Below are 20890 nucleotides of genomic sequence, written 5' to 3'. Positions count from 1 at the left end.
TACACTTCAGAGACTCAGTCCGTTATGGTCGTGGTGGGCAGAGTGCTGGTGCTGGAGAGGGCTCAGAGCTCCACCTCTGGATCTGCAGCAGCAGGAAGATGGAGACACCCTGGTTCGCTTGAGCATCTGAGACCTCAAAGCCCACTCCCTATGAGGCTATGGGGAACATTTTCATTCAAATCATCACAGGAGTTGAACGACCTTTTCACAGGGATCAAATATCAGACGTTGACATTACAATTCATAACAGTAGCAAAATTACAATTATGAAGTAGGAACAAAGCAATTTTATGGTTTGGGTCACCATAACATTAGGAATTGTATTAAAGGAAGGTTGAGGACCACTGAGATAGATAACTAAATGCTGTGTAGACAGGTTATTGATGGATGACAAAGCAATAGGTAGATGGAGGACGACTAATCAATGGATAATAGACATATAGGTAGATGACACATACATACACACATACATACATACATGGGCGATAGGCAGGTAAGTGGGTGGTAGATCCACCTGCTTCTGTGTCCTGAGTGTAAGAATACAGGTGGGTTCGTGGCAACCCTTTATTCTTAAACTGTTTCTGTCAGAGCAACAGAAGAGTTCAGATCACTGTTGATGCGCTCAGACAATCTTTGGTCCTGTGGGTTTTAAAATATACACTCGTAATGTTATGTTGTTGCACACATGGTTGCATGCATGTATAAAATGCTCCAGCAAACAATAAGAAATACTATATTCAAAAAAGCAGTTTTATAAGTTGAATGTCCAGGACGGGCTCCAAAGCGATACAGAGAAACCATGTCTTGAAAAACTAAAAAAAAAAAAAAAAAAAAAAAAAAGAAAGAAAGAAAGGAAGGAAGGAAGGAAGGAAGGAAGGAAGGAAGGAAAGAAATAAAGAAGGAAGGAAGGAAGGCAGTTGGGTTGAGCACATAATTTTAAGCCCAGCATTGCGGGGGAGGGCAGAAGAGCTCCATGGGTTCAATAACACCAACAGTACAAAAAGGGCGTGGCAGGCAACACACGACTGTGTTTCCTCTACATTACCGTGAGAAAAAACCCTGACAAGAAGAAATTTCAGGGGAAGAGGGTTTATTTTAGCCCACAATCCCAGGTTACCGTTCAGCACTGCAGGGAAGCCACCATGGTAGGAGCTGGAAGCAGCTGGTCACCGCCAGTCAAGAGCAGAGAGAAGTCAGTGCCTGCAAACACGTGGCTCAGCCAGCTTTCTCTACTCATGCACTCCAGACCCCCAGATCAGAGAATGGTGGCTTCCCATCCTTAGGCTGAACCTCCCCTCACCAGTTAATGAAATGAAAACCACGCCCTCAGACACGCCCACATCCATCCTGAAACGAAGACCACGCCCACAAACCATCCTGATCTAGAGGGTGCTTACCCCTGCTCTGCCCAGGAGACTCTAGACTGTGTCAAGAACACAACTAACCATCACACCCAGCATGCACAGAGGCAAGAGAAGCTACTAAAGGTGATCCTTGCCTACACAGCAAGTTGAAGCCAGCCTGGGAAGCATGACACCATGTATTTAAAAAAAAAAAAAGAGCTCCATTTCTGGGAAGGCCTACGCCACACACGCCTGTTGATGGTGCCACAACAGTCACCTACAAAGTTTCCACTCATGAGCTGTGTAGTTGAGTCCCTCTCCACAAAAATCACGAAGATTGTCTTAATGACGTTTTAAGTAGGGTTATGACTTTGCGTTGGGCCATGTTCCTAGCTCTCCTTAGCAGCACGCCGTGTTATTTGGAAGCCTCGAGAATCTGACCAGAGAACAGCTTTCACTCCCAACCTCACCTTTGTCAGCCCCTCGAGCCCACTCTGGACCCTGACTCTGACCTCACCCTCCTGGTTTTAATTAGCTGAGCAGCCACTTTGCTGGGTCCCTGGTGCTGGGTACAACCTCGAAAGGCTGTGTTCTTTCTCAGAGAGAACCGTAATTGCCGCCCTGGTTACCCAGCAATCTCCTCTCCTTCTTTATTTCCTATTGAGAAAGGGATTTGAACTGAGCCGCTTGGGTTGAAGTCACCCGCCCAGGTCTTCTTCTCTAAATAGAAAGCCTACCTCCCTTTGCAGGCTTGTTTCCAAAATTAAAGGGACCCCTGCACAGCTCTTTCTTTACTTTCTACTTCTCCATCTAGGGCTCCTGTCTAAACTGAGAGGTGCTGCCTGGCTGGAAGGAGAGGGACACTCGGGTTCTCTGAGATCAAAGTCTGGTTCCATCTCTCTTACCTGAGCTCAGCCCAGAGCCAAGTGCTCTGGGCCCCAATGTGAAACCTGACCCTGGGCATCCAGGAAGATGCCAGGGAAAGCAGAGTGTTCAATCTGAGCCCTCAGCTGAGCAGGGTAGTGTACAATGACGACATGTAGCTTCCTCCCCTGTAGAGTTCACACTGCTCCACCAAGACCCTCTCAAAGCCTGTGCCTTTATTTGCTAAGGGCTGTAGAGGTGGCTTCATGGGTAAAAGTGCCTGAAACATAGCAGGAAGCATGTGTCTGGATCCCCAATGCCCACATGAGAGACGGGCACAGCAACGTGTCTGTAATACTGGCACTGGTCGGCTTGGTGACAGACAGGCAAACGTCCGGGGTTCACTGGCCAACCAGGCAGGTTGAAATGGTAAGCTCCTGGGCTAAGGGAGAGACCCTGCCACAGACAATAAAGGGCTACAGGCACGGCTCAGCAGTTAAAGCCACTCGTGGCCATTGCAGAGGACCTGAGTTCCGTTTCCAGTGCTCACATTAAGAGGCTCAAAATCGCCTGTAACTCTGGCTCCAGGATCCAACGCTCTCTTCTGGGTTTCACAGGCAGCTTCACTCTTATGCACATACATACCCACATGCAGACAAACACACATACCCATTATCTTATTTTAAAAAATAATAAAAATAAGCCAGGTGTTGGTGGCACACGCCTTTAATCCCAGCACTCGGGAGGCAGAGGCAGCAGATCTCTTTGAGTTCAAGGCCAGAGTTCCAGGACAGCCAAGGCTACACAGAGAAGCCCTGCTAGACAAACATAATGATAATAAAAACAATAACAATAAATCTTAAAACAAAACAAGGTACAGTAATAGATGATACTCAAAGTCAATCTCTGACATCCACTGTCAGAGTGTGCATTTGCACACGAATGCACACACATAAACTACATACATGTGCACAGCCCTTAGACCTTTCAAAAGGCTCACAGCCCCCAGCTACCAGTTCCTATGACACAAGAGCACACTGTCAAATCACAGACTGGACAGAAGGAAAGCCTCTCGGAGTACTGCAGAATGGTATGACAAAGAAGCCTCCTGACTCAACTGCTGAGTCACCAGCATGGTGAGCTTGTGTCACAGTGGGTCACCCCCTCCCATCACTCTCAGCTGCTGCCCTCACCAAGGAGCCAGTGAACATCAGCAGCGCCCTGTGCATGGCACTCAGGTTCCCAGGGAATGCAGAACTTCCGTCCTCCCATCCCAGAGACCCAAGTATAAATCCTGGTAGGTTTAATGACAGAAAACGGCACAAGACATCCTACGCCCTTGCTGGTTTTACCCTGAACCGAGTCAGGTCCTAAGACCAGGGATAATTAGTACTTGGGATGATCTAAATTTTTGGGGACCCCCTAACCACAAAAATCCTCTACATGTTTGTGGCAGGCGAACAGACTTCTTACCTCTGATCGTTTACACATGCGCGCGGATGTGTGTGCGCGCAAGCGCGAACACACACACCCTCACAGATTGCTTATCTGGAACCGAGATCTTTGCCTGGCAGGTAACACAAGGGGTGTCTGGGGATAACAGAGGACAAGGGGTGGATGCAAGAGGAGAGTTTGAACAGACCAGCAACAGTGTCAGCATTCTCTTCCTTTGCGGAAGGAACTTGGGTCTCACAATGCTGAGGAATAAAGCTGGTTTTAGAGAAAACAAACAACAGTCTAGGAACCCTCTGTTAGTCATTTCCTCGGGGAAATAGACTCCACCTGTCTACAGATACTGATGGATCCAGGCACAAATGCCTCAGTGGGGCTTGACTCAAGATTGGTGACATCATTCTACAGAGGACTCACAGGGCACAAGATGGTGTGAAGTCAGAGTTCAGACCTCTGGATCCAGTCCAGAGTCACAGTGACCACAAGATGGAGGAGGCTGTTACTGAAAAAAGAAAAGGTTTGAGAGAGTCTGGAGTAGCCCAGGCTGGCTTCAAGTTCTCAGTCCCCCTGCCTCAACCTCCCAGGTGTTGAGAGTACAAGCCTATACCGCCAACCTAGTCCTCTCTCCTCCTTTTTTACATTTATTTTATTAAGTATGTGTATGGAGGGGAATATGTGTACTGGGGTGCAGGTACCCACAAAGACCACAAGATTGGATTCCAGAGAACAGAACATGTGCTCTTAACCACTGGGGCTGTCTCCATAGCCCCAAGTAAACTTTTATTCACAAGTAGAATACTCTAAAAATAAAGGTAACCAATATAGGACAGTAAATACAAAAACTAGTGACATGTTCTCTTCCTATCATTATAGTGTCAAGCCCAGAATGACTATAGTGTCACACATAGAGTAAATACTGTGTCATATACAGAATCAATACAGCATCAAGTATGGGATTATTACAGTATCATACATGGAATAGATACAGTATCAAGTATGGGATTAGTACAGAATCATGCATGGAATTGATACCGTATCAAGTACGGGATTAATACAGTATCATGCACAGAATGGATACAGTATCATGTGTGGGATTATTATAGTATCATACATGGAATGGATACAGTATCATGTGTGGAATTATTGCAATGTCTTGAATGGACTTGAATAGTATCACAGAAGAATTACAGTGCCATGCATGGAGTCTATACATTATTATGTACAGAACTGCTACAGTATCTGCATGAAATGGATACAGCACCTTGGACTATGTACAATTGTGTGTAGGATCTTATCAGCCTGTCAGTAAATGGTTTGTTCAACCCCACAGGTGTGTGACAAGCTATTCAGTGATGTGTCATCATGGACTGAATCATCTTCCTACAGTGTGTGTGTGTGTGTGTGTGTGAAAGAGAGAGAATGTGAGTGTGTGAGTGTATGTGTGTGAGAGAGAAAGTGTGTGTGTGTGAGTGTATGTGAGTGTGAGAGAGAGAGTGAGTGTGTGTGTGTGTGTGTGTGTGTGTGTGTGTGACTGTAGGAAAAGATCAAGGTTGTAGAGACTTGCAAATTCAGGTAGTGTAGACCCACAGTCTGGATCCTGGGCAGAGTCATAATTTGGTTCCAACCTGATCTGCAACAGGATTCTCTGGGGAAGTTGGTCTTCACTGAAGCCAAAGACTACTTCCCCTTCAGTTCCCCGTCACATTCCCCATGGAGAACCAGAGTGCATTTCCATCTCTGAATCCACCAAAGACCCCGTCGGAGGCCAAAATACTACCAAGAAGGACCCAAGTTTGAAATGCTGGGCTCATGTGAAGAGAGGGACAAGCAAGGAGTGAAGGACATGTGGGTGGAGCGATGGGGTCCGGAAGTCAGAATGGGACACAGGAGCCGACCAGAACACAAGTGCAGCGGAGGCTGCTGGACAAGAAGCATGCCATTCCACATACCCTATGTCTAAGGACCATGAGCTCATGCTGTCTAAGTGTCAATGTAACCAGATAACCAAGGGCAGTCTAGATTAATTGATAGCTAACCAAACCCACCAGTGATGCCCAGGAGCACGGGCAGAATCACGCAGCCAGCACCCCCCACACATCCGTGGTGCTGTGATTGCCATACAGCATGTTTTGGAGCGATAGGTAACTAATCCACCAACTGCAATGGTTAATATTGATCATCAATATGGCAGGGTCCAGAATGACCTTGGAGACAGGAGGTTGGGCACGCCTAAGAGGGAATTTCCAAATTGAATTAACTGGGGAGGAAAGACTCGCCTTGAGTACAGGCAGCACCATCCCATGCACTGGGACCCCAGGCAATAAGAAGAAAGCAAGCTGAACGCCTGCGCCCACCTCTCCTGTCGGCCCCTCACCCCACCCCCGCCGGCTTGTGAATGTCACCTGACCAGTTGCCTTATGTTCCTGCTGTGCACCTTCTCCAACATGACAAACTCAAACTGTGAGCCACAGAGAGCCTTCTCCCTTCTTCCAAGACAAGGACTGGAATGGCAAATTCAAACACCCACAGGTAAAGACAGCAGGCCGTGTGAGGTCTACACTCTCTGGAGAACATACAAGCATTCCAAAGGCTCGGTCCTCAAAGAAACTCTGACTTGGGGCTGCCCAGTTATTTAAGAAATAAAACTCCCAGCTTTTAAAAGAGAGTTATCATTTTGCAAGTCCTCCTTGAAAAGTTGGGCATGAGCAACAGAACTGCAAACTAAATCTACACTGAGGTAAAAATTTCCTCAAAACCCACATGAAAAATCCAGGTGTGCTGGTGCACACCTGTTATCCCAGTGCTGGAGGAAGTCAGACGCTTGCTTGTCACCCCAGTGCTGGGGAGGTGGAGACGGCAGATTCCTGGGATGCTCTGGCAGCCAGCCCAGCCTCACCAGTGAGTTCGGGCCAGTGAGGCGCCATGTTTCAAAAACAGCATTTTTAAAACATGATGATAGCACCTGAGGGACACCTAAGAGTGACCCCTCCGGGCTTTACACACGCATGCACACGCATGCTCACACATGCTCACATGCAGACAGATACTACATGAGCTACCACTAGGCCCAGTAACCTGGTACTGACGGCACCGCCACACCCAAGTGCCACCATTCAAAATGCCTGAAGCCTGGAGGCCAGGCAGTATCCCCACTGCGCCCTCTGGCTACTCTCTCCTCCATTTCAGGAGGATGCCCGGACAGATGGGGAAGGCAGTACACACATTTCCCCCTAGATGCCTGCTTGGGGTGATAAATATCTACCATTTTTATTGGGAATGAGATCTTTCTTTTCCATCTTTTTTTTTTTTTTGTAAATGGTTACTGTTCGACATCGGAAAGGTATTGATTTTTACACATTTATTTTGTAGCTGGCTGCCTTACTGAACTCTCATTATTTCTAATAGTTTTTCAGTTTGAATTGCCCAAAGGGAGGGAGAGCTTTAAAGAAATATGACAAGCTTGGCAAAATTATACAAAATCAGCCCTCACTACTGTCTGTAGTAGGGAGAGCTGGGACACATGTGCTACACCAGCATGTCAGCATCCTGCTCCCTCCCGCCACCTCTGGGAGATGACTGCTCACTGCACCCCGGGAGATGACTGCTCACTGCACCCCGGGAGATGACTGCTCACTGCACCCCGGGAGATGACTGCTCACTGCACCCCGGGAGGTGACTCCTCACTGCACCCCAGGAGATGACTGCTCACTGTGCCCCCAGGAGATTGCATCTTCCAATGTGGTAAAGACAGTTCTGGAAACTAGACTCCGAGGAGTCCTCTGTGGGGATCAACAGTCTCAAAGCCCAGCCTTGTTGGATGTTGTTGGATGGCAGGGAGCCTATCTGGGAAAGGCCCAGAGCAGGGTCTGTCTAACCCTGACTCTGCCTGCAGCTCTGGCCCCATCCAGGCATCTCACTGCCTACTCTCCCAGCAGCCTTCCAGCCTGAGCATCTACCGTTTGCTGGCATAGGGAAGGAAGAATCCATAAGGGCTACCAGCCTGCCCTAAACTGTGCTCAGAGAAGTTCCCATTACAGTGGGCAGTAGTTACCACAGCGGCTCCCAACTCCAAAGGCTGAGCTAAGTGACTGTGAGTGCACAGCCCTACGTGGTTCCTGTTTATGAACCCACATCCAAAGGTTCGGGGAGCACCGTAGGAGAGGAAGCAGACAGAAAGGAAGCCAGAGGATGGGGAGGAAAAAGGAAGTGCCGTGTTCTGTGTGTTCCTGAACTCACTTCAGCTCTGCTTACCTGCACATGAGCCAGCTGACCAAAATTCTGGCATGGACAGCGGAGGAACCCTGAGGCCCCACCCCTCGCTGAGGGGCTGTTGGTAGTTGACAATGGCCAGGAAGGGAGAACCGTTCTTTGAGAGCGTGGCCACTGGAAGATTCCCCATGTTGTAGAAGATGGTCCCTCACCCTGGCACATACAGGCAGCACTACCTTTACACAGTAAGGGAGAGAAGGGGATGAAATTGAGAGGGCTTAGCAGGGGGAAGCGGGGGCGTCTGTGACCATACTTAATTATACGCGTTGTGACCATACTTAATTATACGCACATATGAAATTATCAAAGAACAGCCACGAGACACAAAGGACCCAGCCCCTTGCTCAGGTGACCTCCAAGTGCAGAAGAACATTCTTGCTGTGTGCCTGACTCTGTCAGCACCTTGAGCCTACGCAGTCTCTGAAGCACTTTCCTAATGGCTCAGACTTAACCGCTCAAGGCTCTGTCCAGACACCTCTGGGACAGTCACTGTTGTCAACAGGGTGTAGGATCACCTGGGAGAGTGCCTACAGTTCCCAGGTCAGAGTAGTCAAAGTCGTGACTCTAAATACTGACACCACATTCTATGGACCGGATGGAGTCCTTGCTGAATACAAAGTGAGCAGAGCCCACCCCCAAGCATCTCTCCTGCTCCCTGGCATGGATGCAGTGACAGCCACAGTGACCTGTACCCCCTGCTCCTGAAGCCAGGTTTTTTGTCACAGCAGGTAGAATAAGGGACAATTTTCCCAGCCCTGTGTGCAGCTGCTGCACCACCACCCCGGCCTCTGCCCTCTGTACCTGCACCTCACTGCAGGGCACGGCCCTTGGACTCCCATACCTGTGGAGACTGGAAATGGTCCTCGTAGCCACCCTTAGCTAGATATGATCCCATGTAGGGTCAGGGTGAAGATATCGCCTGCAGAACTGTGGCCCATGTTTCACCCAGGCCTGCCCAATGCTCACATCACATTTACACAAAGGTCTCTCACGGGCTGGGGAGATAGCTCAGCAAGCTAATGAGTGCAATCCCCAGAATACATTAAAAAAAAAAAAAAGCTAGGCATGGTGTTGCTGGAAAGTTCACCTCCCTCTGAGTCCCAGTGAGAGACCCTGTCTTAAATAAACAAGATGGACCATTCTGAGGAAAGACACATACACCAGACACACACACACACACACACACACACGCATGCACACACACAGAGAGAGATACAAACACAGAGAGAGGGAAAGAGAGAGAAAGGGAGAGGGAGAGGGAGAGAGGGAGAGAGAGAGGGGGGGGGGAGGGAGTCCCCTTTCAGCATTTGCTTCTGGTGAAACTGCCTGAGACCTGCCCTCCCACTGCTCAACATGGTCTCCCCATCTGTCAGGAACCCTGGAAAGTGCTGTGAGAAGAGGGTCTGGGTGATATCGTGGACTGAACTACTACACTCCATCCCGCCGGACTCCACACACTGGTGTCTTCAATTGAGCCGGCGTCTACAGGAGGGCGATTAAACTCTGAATGGAGTCAGATGGGTGGAGCTCTGACTGAGGGTGTTAGTGTCCTCTGGGAAAAGACACTGAGGACTTGCATTTCCCTTTCCTCATCCATAAACACACAGGAAAACGTTGGCCCATCTATAAACCGAAAGAAGAGCTTCAGAATGAGGTGAGCCTGACCCACCACCGGGTCTGTGCTCACAGGTTCCAGCTTCCCGGACTGTGGGGGAAGGAGCCTCCCTAAATTGAACTCTGAACTCTACAGGTACACTGGGGCATGCACATACCCGTATATAAATAAAAATATAAAGAAATAAATGTGTTTCTTTCCTTTTAAAAAGCCTCTGGTAGCCAGGAGTCTTCTGACCCTGCCTTCAGATTGTCTACACTAGAAAGGAGCTCAGCAAACCTGACCCACTTGCCATCACGAAGGATTCGCCCAGCGTCTCGTGGGACCCGCCCAGCGTCTCGTGGGAACCGACACTGGAGACCACACTGTGCCTCCGGCTTCTACTCCACTGTCCAGAACTGAAGACCCCAGTTTTGGGGGGAGGGGGGCTTTGGCTCCCAAAGGCCACTATAACTGCCTGGAAAAGAGAGTGCCATGCTATCCCGGGATGGGAAGGGAAAGACAAAACACCGGGGAATCAGGCTTCCAGTCGGCCACCTGCATGCACACCCAGACTCTGCAGGGCCCACCCAGGAGTTCTAAAGGCCTGCTTGTTTTTTCAGGCAAAGCAGTGGGACCTCAGCTGGGGATCAAGAGCAGTCGGCAGCTCCAGGGCATGGGGGAGCAGCCCCTCCCGCCTCCTGTCAGCCACAGTCTCACCTGCACAGGTGGGACTACCCCCCCCCCCCCCCCCGGTCCTCAGGCCTTTGTCAGGCTGGAGGCTCCCAGTCTATTTTGGGCCACCAGCTGCCCAAAGCAGTGGTTTTCCTTTCCAAGCCTGGATAGAGCTTCCAGCCTGACTGCAGCAGAGAAGAAAGGAGGCAGTTAACAGCTGTTGGGACCCATGACCCATGCATGCAAGTGTGGGTGCACCACACATGTGCGCGCGTGTGCGCACATACACACAGACATACACACACAGACATACACACACACACACACACACACACACCTCCATTGCCACAGGCCACTGGGATCCGAGCATTACTTCCCCCAGAAGCAATGGTTAGCAGCAGCTGTTACAGGTGTTGGCCCTGCATGGGGCTTTCCTCCCCACAGCCCCAGGGTTCCCTCAGAAGCCTGGCCCCACCCAGCAAAGCAATCTTCTGAATCATAGCCTCACCTTTCAAAGGAAGATATTTAAAGATGTGGGAAGGCGGGGGACAAGGGACACTTGGGCTTTGGCAGATGGCTGATTTTTTTTCCAGAGGAGGGTGGGGCAGGGCTGAGGGGGTGGGTAGTGGTGGTTGGGGGGGGGGGCTTCCCCTGTTTCACCACCCAAAGAGAATCAGCAGCTGAAAACTGGTCTTGGGTTTTGGATTTTTCTAATTTCAGATCAATGAGATTGTGGGTTTGCAGTCGTCTCAAATCAAATCACATCTAAACATTGGGAGTTATTGCAGATTCGTGGGGTGAAATAGTGGGGGGGAGGGGCTTTGAGTCACATGACTTCTATGCGGCAGAAACTTAATGAGAAACACACCACGTTCCCAGAACCCTCTTTCTAGTCTGGGCTCCCGCAGAGATAAAAGGTCACAAGAAGAGAAGGAGGGAGTGGGCAGGAGCCTGTGGAGCTGGGAGGCGCTGTCTGGCTGGAAAGTAGGCCCAAATTTCATCCGAGCTGCTGTCGGGTCTGATAGTCTAAACTGATTATTTTCTTTGAATGCCAGATGTGAAGAACCTTTCATAAAGGAACCTCAAACATCACACGGCAAAAAAACAAATCGACCCAAGCCACATGCATTGCAGCACAAAAGGCAACTTTGCAGTTCCAGAGTGCACGGAAAACCAAAGCAGTCAGGCTGGAGAGAGGCCTGGCTGGGACTACACACCCCACCGTGTCCCCTGCAGGCCGAAAACCACGGGGCAACAGAGGGGAAAAGTAGGCAAGGCCTGGGCAGCTGCTGCACTCAGGGCCTCTGAGGATGACTGGGGCTTCCAGTCTGCATCTCAGAAGACACACAGCCTCGTAGGATCACTAACTCTGCAAGGCTGAGACCTCAACTGCTTCTGCGGACGAGAGACTGCACAGGTCTGCAAACTGAGGGTTACTCAATGGGCAAAGCTGGCCTGTCTGCCCCGACCCCCCCACACACACACACACATCAGTGTCCCTTCCGTGGGCCTGTGTGCAAGGAATGCTCCTGTGTCCAAGCTAGGGCCAGGGCACCCCTCAGAAGTCCAGCCCTGCTGCCGAGGCGGTGCACACACCTGGACTGGGGATACTAACCCCTCCCCACACACATCTTAACCCACTAAGCCAGAGTCCAAACAAGATTTCCAAAGCCCAATCTCTTCCCCAAGCCCGACTGACTGTCCATGTCTGTACCCCAGCACTGGCTTGTAGGCACTGTGGCATTCTGAGTCCTGGGCACACAAGGCACTATCAGTCACCCGAGCCCAGGGACCTCTAGAGGGGCTGCTGGGCCTGGCAAGGCCCTTCCGAGTGAAGGATAATCACCCCAGTGGGAAGGACTCCCCTCCAGGCCCCTGGCAGCCAGGCCCTGCTTCCAGAGAGCTTTGAATGCTGCTGGTCTCAGGCACTCAGCCTTGAGTGCTCCAGCCCCTGCTCATCTCCCCAGCCTCATCTCTCAGCAGGGCTCCTGGTCCCTCCCCCGTCAAGGCCTTGACACACATTTCCTCGTGTGTCACCTGTGCTTCCTCTGTGGCTGTGACCAATCCAAGGAGGTGTCACTTAGCCATGACTGCAAGACGCTAGGCTCCACTAGCTTTCCTGTGTGAAGCCAAAGTCCCGTTACTTGCCTGTGCTGGCATCTGAGCACCATCTAGTGGCAGGCATTGGTCATGGCAGTCACCTTCACAGGCCCTTCCACAGCCTTTCAGAACAAAATGGACACTTTTTGAAAAACCCAGCTCATCTGTGTCCCCTGACCCTTTGTGATCTGACCTACAGAACCTCCCCTGAGCAGGTCCCTTGGCTGATTCTGTATATACTTCAGGCACCAACCTTGCTAACTGTAAACCTGGCCAGGCTCATCTCCTGTCCCCTTTAAAGCCAGAAGGACTGTAGGGTGTGCCCAAGGCAAGGTGCAAAGAAAATGAGCAGAGGTATCCAAAGACTTGGGTTCTGATACGCTAGCCTTGCCGGAGAGTGCGGGGGGCTTGGGCAAGCCAATGGAGCACCCTACCTGTCCCTGCCTTTGACAGTAGGAAGACAGTCTCCATCCCTGATGCTGCAGCAAGGTGTAGGAGTAGATTTGTTGCACATGACACTTCTCACCGAGAAGCCAGGGGAGATCCAGGGCAACTGAATGAGCTCGTAGGCACAAGCTGCTCTTCCTTACTTTGGCATACGCTGAGTGCTCACCACCCTGCCCTGCCTTGCTCCCCATCCCCTGAATTGCCCCTCTCAGGGCAGAAGCCTCCCTCTATCTGCCCTCAGGGAGCCCCTCTCCCCAGGTCCATGACGCTTATCTGTGTGCTCTTGACTCTCTCGTCCCACACAGGGTCCTGTGTGCAGCGGACAGCCATGCCCACTCCATGTTGACTGAAACACAAGCTGAGGAAGGTACCTCTCTAGGGTCAGAAAGATGCCCTCCCCTGTTTCCTCCACAGCCTGGCCTGCTTCGGCTCTGCCGCTCTGCCGCCCGCCCTCCTGCGAGGTAGGGACAGACTGCGCAGTATGTTACCTGCTGCTGTGGCATCTGACTCTCAGGCAAACTGGCAGCTCACACTCCCTTCCCTGCCTGGCAGCTCAGAGACAGAGCTGGTTCCTGGAAGCTGGAGCTGGGAGAGTGGCAAGGGATGGGGAGAGGGGGATGCTGGGAAATCCCTCTGCTTCTCAGAGCCCCCACGGGAAACTCAGATGTGACAAGAGACCCTGGCTAGGAGCTGTCCCCGGTGTTCCAGCTGCCAGACCCTGCCCTGCGCTCTCCTGGAGGGTCAGCTGCCACTCAGCCAAGCCCTGCCAGGTGGGAACTAGACCGGAGCTGCCCGGAGAAGCTGTGAATACAAATAGCTACACAAGGATTTTAATTATTGACTAACAACCTTTCAAAACTGTGAACAGGGCGGACAGGATGGCTCAGCAGGCAAAGGCACTTTCTGCCAGGCCTGATGACTTGAGTTCAACCCCTGGGGCCCACATAGTGAGAGGAAAGAACTCACTCCCCAAAAGTTGCCCTCTGGCCTCCATAAGCGCCATACAACACACACACACACACCATTTTCCTAAATTAAAAATATAAGTAAAATCTGTGAACACTATGTGAGCCACATCGAAGTCTGAAGTCTTGGCCCATGGGGAAGGATGTTGGGGCTGGAGAAAAGAATGTGGGGAAAACTGCCCCCCCACACCCTTAGGATAAACTGCATTTGAGTAAGCAGTGGTGGGCTCTGAGGATTATAATTGGCTCCCACTTTGGGTTCTGGTTGATTACTTAGGAAAATGTGTTGGGGCTCATTTCGTTCTCCGATCTTGTACCACTTTAATGAAAATTTATTACCAGCAGCTTTCTGAACTGGAAAGGAAGAAATTGGAAATACACATCTGTGTATAAGTAAACAGACGCGTGGAATGAATGCTTGTTTTAGATGAGATGCCCGAGTTACGCTTATGAAAAATGAATAAGGGGGCCTTCAGCCTTCCACATGAAAGACAACACCTGTGGAGATACTATAAGAATGTGTTTGGGACAACCGTGGGACAGTGTGGAAAGCATTAGGAATCAAAGGATCTGTGGCTAAGAGATGGCTCATCAGTTTGAAGTGTTAGCTGTGTGAGTCTAAACATTCAAGTTCAATCTTTGGCGTCCACATTTTAAAAGGAAAATTAAGGCATTTGTGGTAGTGCATATCTCTAATCTAAGCACTCCTGCCATGGAGAGATAGAGGCAGAGGCAGGAAAATCGCCCAAGAGTTCACAGGACGGCCAGCTTACAGTACACAGCAACAGAAACAATTGCCTGCAACTCCAGCTCCAGGAATCAGAGCCCCTGCACACACACACTTAAGGTATGGCTTAAGTCCAAATGCCATGAAGATGTGTCCAACCTTTTGACACTGTGACATGACTCTGTCGTCTACAAAGTTCACGCTATGTGCAAGGAACACACCGTCCAGTTGCAAGAAAAATTCCATTTTAAGTGAGTTTACAGTTTTGTGTTGGGCCGTAGCTGTTCTTGGCTACATGCAGTCACTGCACTGTAGGTTGGACACACTGGAAGTTTCTTAACCTCATGATGATATTCCCTATTTCACCCGTGAGTCATTCACTCGGCCCATGAGAGCGAGCAGAGGGGAGCGAGGCTTTAAGGCGGATGCAAGGCCACCCTGAGCTATCCTCTGCCTCCCCCATGACTGAGGCTAGAGCTCCATCACGGGAACTCAGCAAGCACACAGGACACACAGTCCTGCCAACTCACAACACACGTGCAGAAGAATAAGAAGACCTGCTAGTTTAAGTCATTACAGGCAGACCGTTTGATAGCACGGCATTCCGATCCACCGTAACTACTAACAATCTGAGGGTGCTGCACTCTTCACTGAGAATTAAATATGCAGGGGCTGGAGAGGTGGCTCAGCCTTGAGAGCATTTCACCCTGAGTTCAGACCCCAGACCCATGACTGGCAGCTCACAACCACCTATGACTCCAGCGCCAGGAGACCTGACGCCCTCTGCTGGCCTCATGAGACACCTGCACACACCGCCTAGAAAGCATGCACACCCATCTGATTCAATGAATAAACTCTTAAAAGAATGAAAACTGTGCACACCTATTTTATGCCCCGGCAGTACCAGTGACTGCCTAAAGCAGTTAGGACAGCAAACCGCCCCATCCACCCTGCCCTGTGTCTGCTTTTGCATTTCACATACAATACTATGTTGGCGTGCTGATCATTCCGTGAATTTCCCTCAAGACAAGAATCCTGTCTTTTCATCCATATTTCTCAAACAACAAGGGTAACAAGGACACACAATTAAACCAACAAACAAGACGCAATTCTCTTGGAAGCAAAACAAAAATCTGAACAGGTTGTACAACTGGTTCAAACAGGTTTATCCCTCATTAGTCATCAAGTGAATGCAAATGAAAGACCACAGTGAGATACAGCTCCAGCAGCAGAGGGAAAGCCAAAAAGATTGGAACAGTGCGGCCGGCTGCTTCCTGATTGGCTCTGAGGCGGCCCCGCAGAAGGGAATCCAGGCCTGGTACTACAGCCTGGTCAATGGCCAGTGGCTCTGAAGGTCACAAGCTGCAGAGGTCAACCGTCTATAGTTGTTTTGCTAAACAATATGTCAGATTGCCTTCTAAATGGTTTACACCCCAGGTTAGTGCCTTGGCTGGAGAAATTTCTGTCTGCAGGGGTCATCACTTAATGCAGAGACCCAAACTGTCAATGTACTGTAATAGTGGCTACGGACAGCTCAGGCCTAAAAGGTACTGTAGGAGAAGCAGAAAGAACACGCAGGAGCTGTCGGGTGTGGTGGTGCACTTGGGGGTGGGGTGCTCGGCAGAGGTAAATCTCTGTCTCAGGGCAGTCTGTTCTACACATCGATTTCTGGGCCAACCAGGCCACATACCAAGACCCTGTCCCAAAATAAACTAACATTGAAATTGAACAAGCTAAAATAAAACGGGATGTAAGAGCTGGGGGGTGGGTGGGGAGGAGGGATATCTTGACATCGTACTCACCAGCTCACTCCAGCTGTGGTTACCCTGCATAAGAGCCAGCACATGTGATCCGTCAGCACCGTTCTGGGCAGCACCAATCAGCCTCAGAAGGTTGGGGTGAGGGGAGACAGAGAGAGGTGGGAGGGAAATGCACTGGGGTACCTGGGGCAGCAGAGGGTTGGAAAGTTGGGGTGCATATGACCAAGGTACATTGTTTACATGTGTAAAATAAAGAATAACCACAATTCTCTCAGGGCAGGGCCTGAGTGCAGCCCAGCTGGAACCTCTGCTGACGACCGTCCCAGAAGTCCTCTGCAATGGCCAGCTTTAGCAACGTGACACAGCCTCCGATGGCCTGAGGAGGGCATCGAGAGGGACCGTTTAAACAGGCCACTCTGTGAGCATGTCTGTGGGGCACTGCTGTGACTTGGTTAAGTGTGGAAAGGCCTTGTCCTCTCTGGCGACACCGTTCCCTAGGCAGGCGATCCTGCACTGAGAGCAGAAGCCTGAGCTAGGCATAAGCAAGCAAGTTTTGTGTGCTCGCCTTCATTTCTCTCTGCTCTTGGTTGTGAATGTCCGTGGCTAGCTGTTTGAAGTTCCTGCCGTGACTTCCCCACAATGATAGATTGTAACCAGGAACTGTAAACAGAAGTTAAACCCTCTCTCCCCTAAGCTTCTTTCTGTGAGGATACTTTATAACGGAAACAGAAACAATATCAGAACAATCTCCATCGGCTGTTGAAGGAGGTGAGGTGAGGGACTCCCTGAAGATCAGTTAGGGAAGGGACCGTTTCCAAACTCACAGGATGTTGCCGGGATTCAGTCTCTCTGTGGTTGTTGGCTGGAGGCCACCCAGTTCCATGCCATGTGGGCCTCTCCCGAGGGCGGCTTCTTTTCATCAGACTGTGGAGGTCCACGATGGCTGCTAAAGAAACAGAAACAATCTAATGTAGTCTACTAGTGGTGTGCGCCACAGGCATGCAGTACCCACAGAGGCCAGAAGGGAGCATTGAGTCCCCTGCAACTAGAGTTGCAGGTGGTTCCGGGCTGGGTGAGTGTGGGAAACCAGAGTTGGGCCCCCTGCAAGGGTGGCCTGTGCTCTCAATCACTCAGCCATCTCTCCAGCCCCCCACAGAGGACTTTTCACTCTTTTTGGGGCTTCGGTTATGTTCCTTTGCTTTTCCTGGGGAATATTTAGTGCAGGCATCAGCCAGAACAATTCTGATTTAAAGTTTCTCACTTCTGTTGAGACAGGGAAAGGATACCGCTTGCAATAGCGTAGGCGAAAATGTCAGGGGTACAGAACATTCTGGGTGACACTGTGCAGTGAGATTCACAGCCCTTTCTGAACATTATTCAAAGGTGAGGGCCCAAGAGGACTTTGCTCAGAGATGGCTTTGAGACTTAGAGGCATGGTTCAGAGAGATGGCTCAGCAGAAGACAGGGCTCGTCTCTAAGCCCGAGTTCAGTCCCCTGGGCCCCACGGTCCCTCTCCCCTCCACATGTGCACTGTAGAAAATGTACAGGTGTACATACATGTGCATAAACAAAGTAATTTGGAAGCATGAGGCATTCCCGGTTACTATCCTTATTAGATGCAGAGTGTGGGAAGCACCTCAACTTTCTGTCATCTTTCACACATGCCCCCCAACAAATACAATTCAAACTGCCCAAGAAAGATACTCACGTTCATCTTCCTGCCACAGAAAAAGAAAGCATTTGGTGGGAACTGGAGAAGAGGCCCAGGTCCCTCAACCCCGCTAAAGGGACAGACCACAATGAAAGCTGTCAACAGAATAAAAGATCTGGAGCTGTGAGAACAGCAGGCGGACTACAGAAACGGAGGCGAGGCTGGCGCTGGGAAGCTCAAACATACACACACACTCACACACATGTACACACACGTGCGCGCGTGCACATAGACACACATGCACATAGACACACACATGTGCACATAGACACACATACATTGACACATACATTGACACACACACTGCACACACACGTGCACATTGACACACACAGAGACACACATATACACCACACACACATTCACACACATGTATACACCACACACACACTCACACTCACGTGCACATAGACACACACACACATTGACACACACACCCACACACATACACACACTCACACACACACATATATACACCACACACACACTCACACCACACACACACAGAGCAAGAAATCATGCTATGGCCAACTTGCATGCTCGGCTCTGTCTACACACTGTTGGAAAAGATTAAAGTTTTTTAATGAACAAGGTACTCTTCTAGTGAGAATTAACTCCCAAGTGCAGGAAGGTGGAGGTGTGTGCTGAAAGATGTGAATTTTATCTTAGATCTCATGGTGAGTCCCATACGTGCCCACTGCCGTGCCCTCCCCCTCCCCACAAAGAGGGGAGGGACACAGTCACACATTTGCGAGCACACACACACATGCACATAAACACACACATACACACAAGTGTATTTTTTACCCTATCTATACATATAGGTAAATTGTTTTTTGTGTATGTGTATACGGTGTGTGTACACGTGTGTGCTGTGTGTACACATGCGCCTGTGGAGGCCAGAGGTCAACCTTGGTGTCTTCCTCTATCGCTCCCCGCCTCACTGTTGTTATTTTTTTAATGTGCATCAGTGTTTCGCCTGCATGAGGGTGTTGGGTGCCCTGGAACTGGAGTTGCAGACAGCTGTGAGCCACCATGTGGGTGCTGGGAATTGAACCCAGGTCCTCTGGAAGAGCAGCCAATGCTCTTAACATCTGAGCCATCTCTCCAGCCCTCCAGGTTCGTTTTTATAGGCTTTCTCATTTACCCAGGAAGCCATGCATTCATATTGGGTTATGTCCAGTAAGTTTTCAGAGGCCGGGCCTGGCTCTGCCCTTCCCCCACCCAGCACTGGGGTTATGTCCCCAGGGGTAAAAGTCACTACAGCTGGTTTTTTTTTTTTATGTGGATGATGGGGATTTGAACTCAGCACCTCATGCTTGGGGCAGCAGGTATTTACCAACCGAGCCATCTCCCTGGGCTTGTATGTGAATCATAGGCTCCTCGGGTGGTGGTGAACACAAAGCATCCACCCCCCTGAGCCTGGCTGAGTCGCTTGTCATGACGAACTCTGGTTTCGTCCATTTCCCTGCAAATGATGTGATTTCACTCATCTTTATGTGATGGGGGATGTCTTTCTGGATATATGTTTCTCTTCTCTTATTGGTTGATGAATAAAGCACTGCTTGCCCAGTAGCCAGGCAGGAAGGATAGGCAGGGCTACCAGAGCAGGAGAATGCTGGGGAGAGGGAGGGAGAGAGAGGCTGCCAAGAGACACCATGCTGCCCAAGGAGTATCATAGTGGATTACAGGTAAGCCACAGCCTCGTGGCAATACATAGTAGAAATGGGTTAATAATTTAGACATAGCTAGCCAATAAGAAGCCTGACCTATCGGACTTACATTTTATACTTAATATAAGTCTTTGTGTGTTTATTTGGGGCAAGGCAGATGTGGGACCAGGCAGGACAGAGACCTCCCTCTTCATTTATGAGTAAACAACGCTACGTTGTGCAGCCTGGGAGAAGGCTCAGTGGGAAAAGAACTCTGAAGACCCACTCTGTCCTCAGAACCCATTCAAGACCAGCCTGGTCTGCTCAGCCGGAGCTATACTGTGAGACCTGGTGGCATCCAAAAACCCAACACTCCTATTGTGAGACAGAGACGGCGAGGAGAGCCATCTGGAAGCTCGGGGCTAGCTAACTTAGAGTGCGGGGCACAGAGCCATCCACCTACGCACGGCAGGAAATAAGAGCCAACACCCAAGCTGTCCTCTGAACGCACAGGTACACTGTAGCCCAGGGGCCCACACACACACACACACACACACACACACACACACACACACGATACATAAGTAGATAGTAAGTAAACATTTAAAAATCATTACACTGCATCTGTTTGCCACATATTGCAATCACCCATCGGCAATGGACATCTAAACTGAATCCACCGTCTGGATGCCGTGAACCGCAAGAGGTGAGCCCAGCTGTGCAGAGACCTCTGAGCTACCCTGATGTAGAGCCTTCCAGGAGCCACACAGCTCAGGGTTCTGAAACACTTCCTGTTAATGACCATGTACAAAGGCTTATAGAATAGGTACACGAGCAAAATGCTGAGTGATGATAAATCATATATTTTAACAATTATAAAAGAGAAAGGAATTTGCATATTAATGAGACAGAGGGATTTGTTTCTTTTTATTTTGTTTCCTAGGCTATTTTTTTTGTTTGTTTGTTTTGTTTTGTTTTGTTTTTTTGAGACAGGGTTTCTCTGTGTAGTTTTGGAGCCTGTCCTGGAACTCGCTCTGTGGACCAGGCTGGCCTCGAACTCACAGAGATCCACCTGCCTCTGCGTCCCAAGCACTGGGATTAAAGGCGTGGGCCACCACCACCAGGTAGGTTGCCTTGTACCATGAAGAAGCTTTTGATTTTGTAAATCTCATCTGTCAACCCTTGGGACTGTTCGCTGATCTGAGGAGTCCTTTTCCCAAAGTCCTTGCCTCTGTCTGTACAGAATGGCTCCAGACAGAAGAACAGAGGTTATTTGGAATTGAGCAACACTGTGTGTCTTAATCATAATAAACTCACTTATGGAGAATGAA

Source organism: Phodopus roborovskii, unplaced genomic scaffold, assembly GCF_943737965.1.
Source record: "Phodopus roborovskii unplaced genomic scaffold, PHOROB, whole genome shotgun sequence".
NCBI classification, from domain to species: Eukaryota; Metazoa; Chordata; class Mammalia; order Rodentia; family Cricetidae; genus Phodopus; species Phodopus roborovskii.
This window is presented reverse-complemented; position numbering follows the sequence as displayed.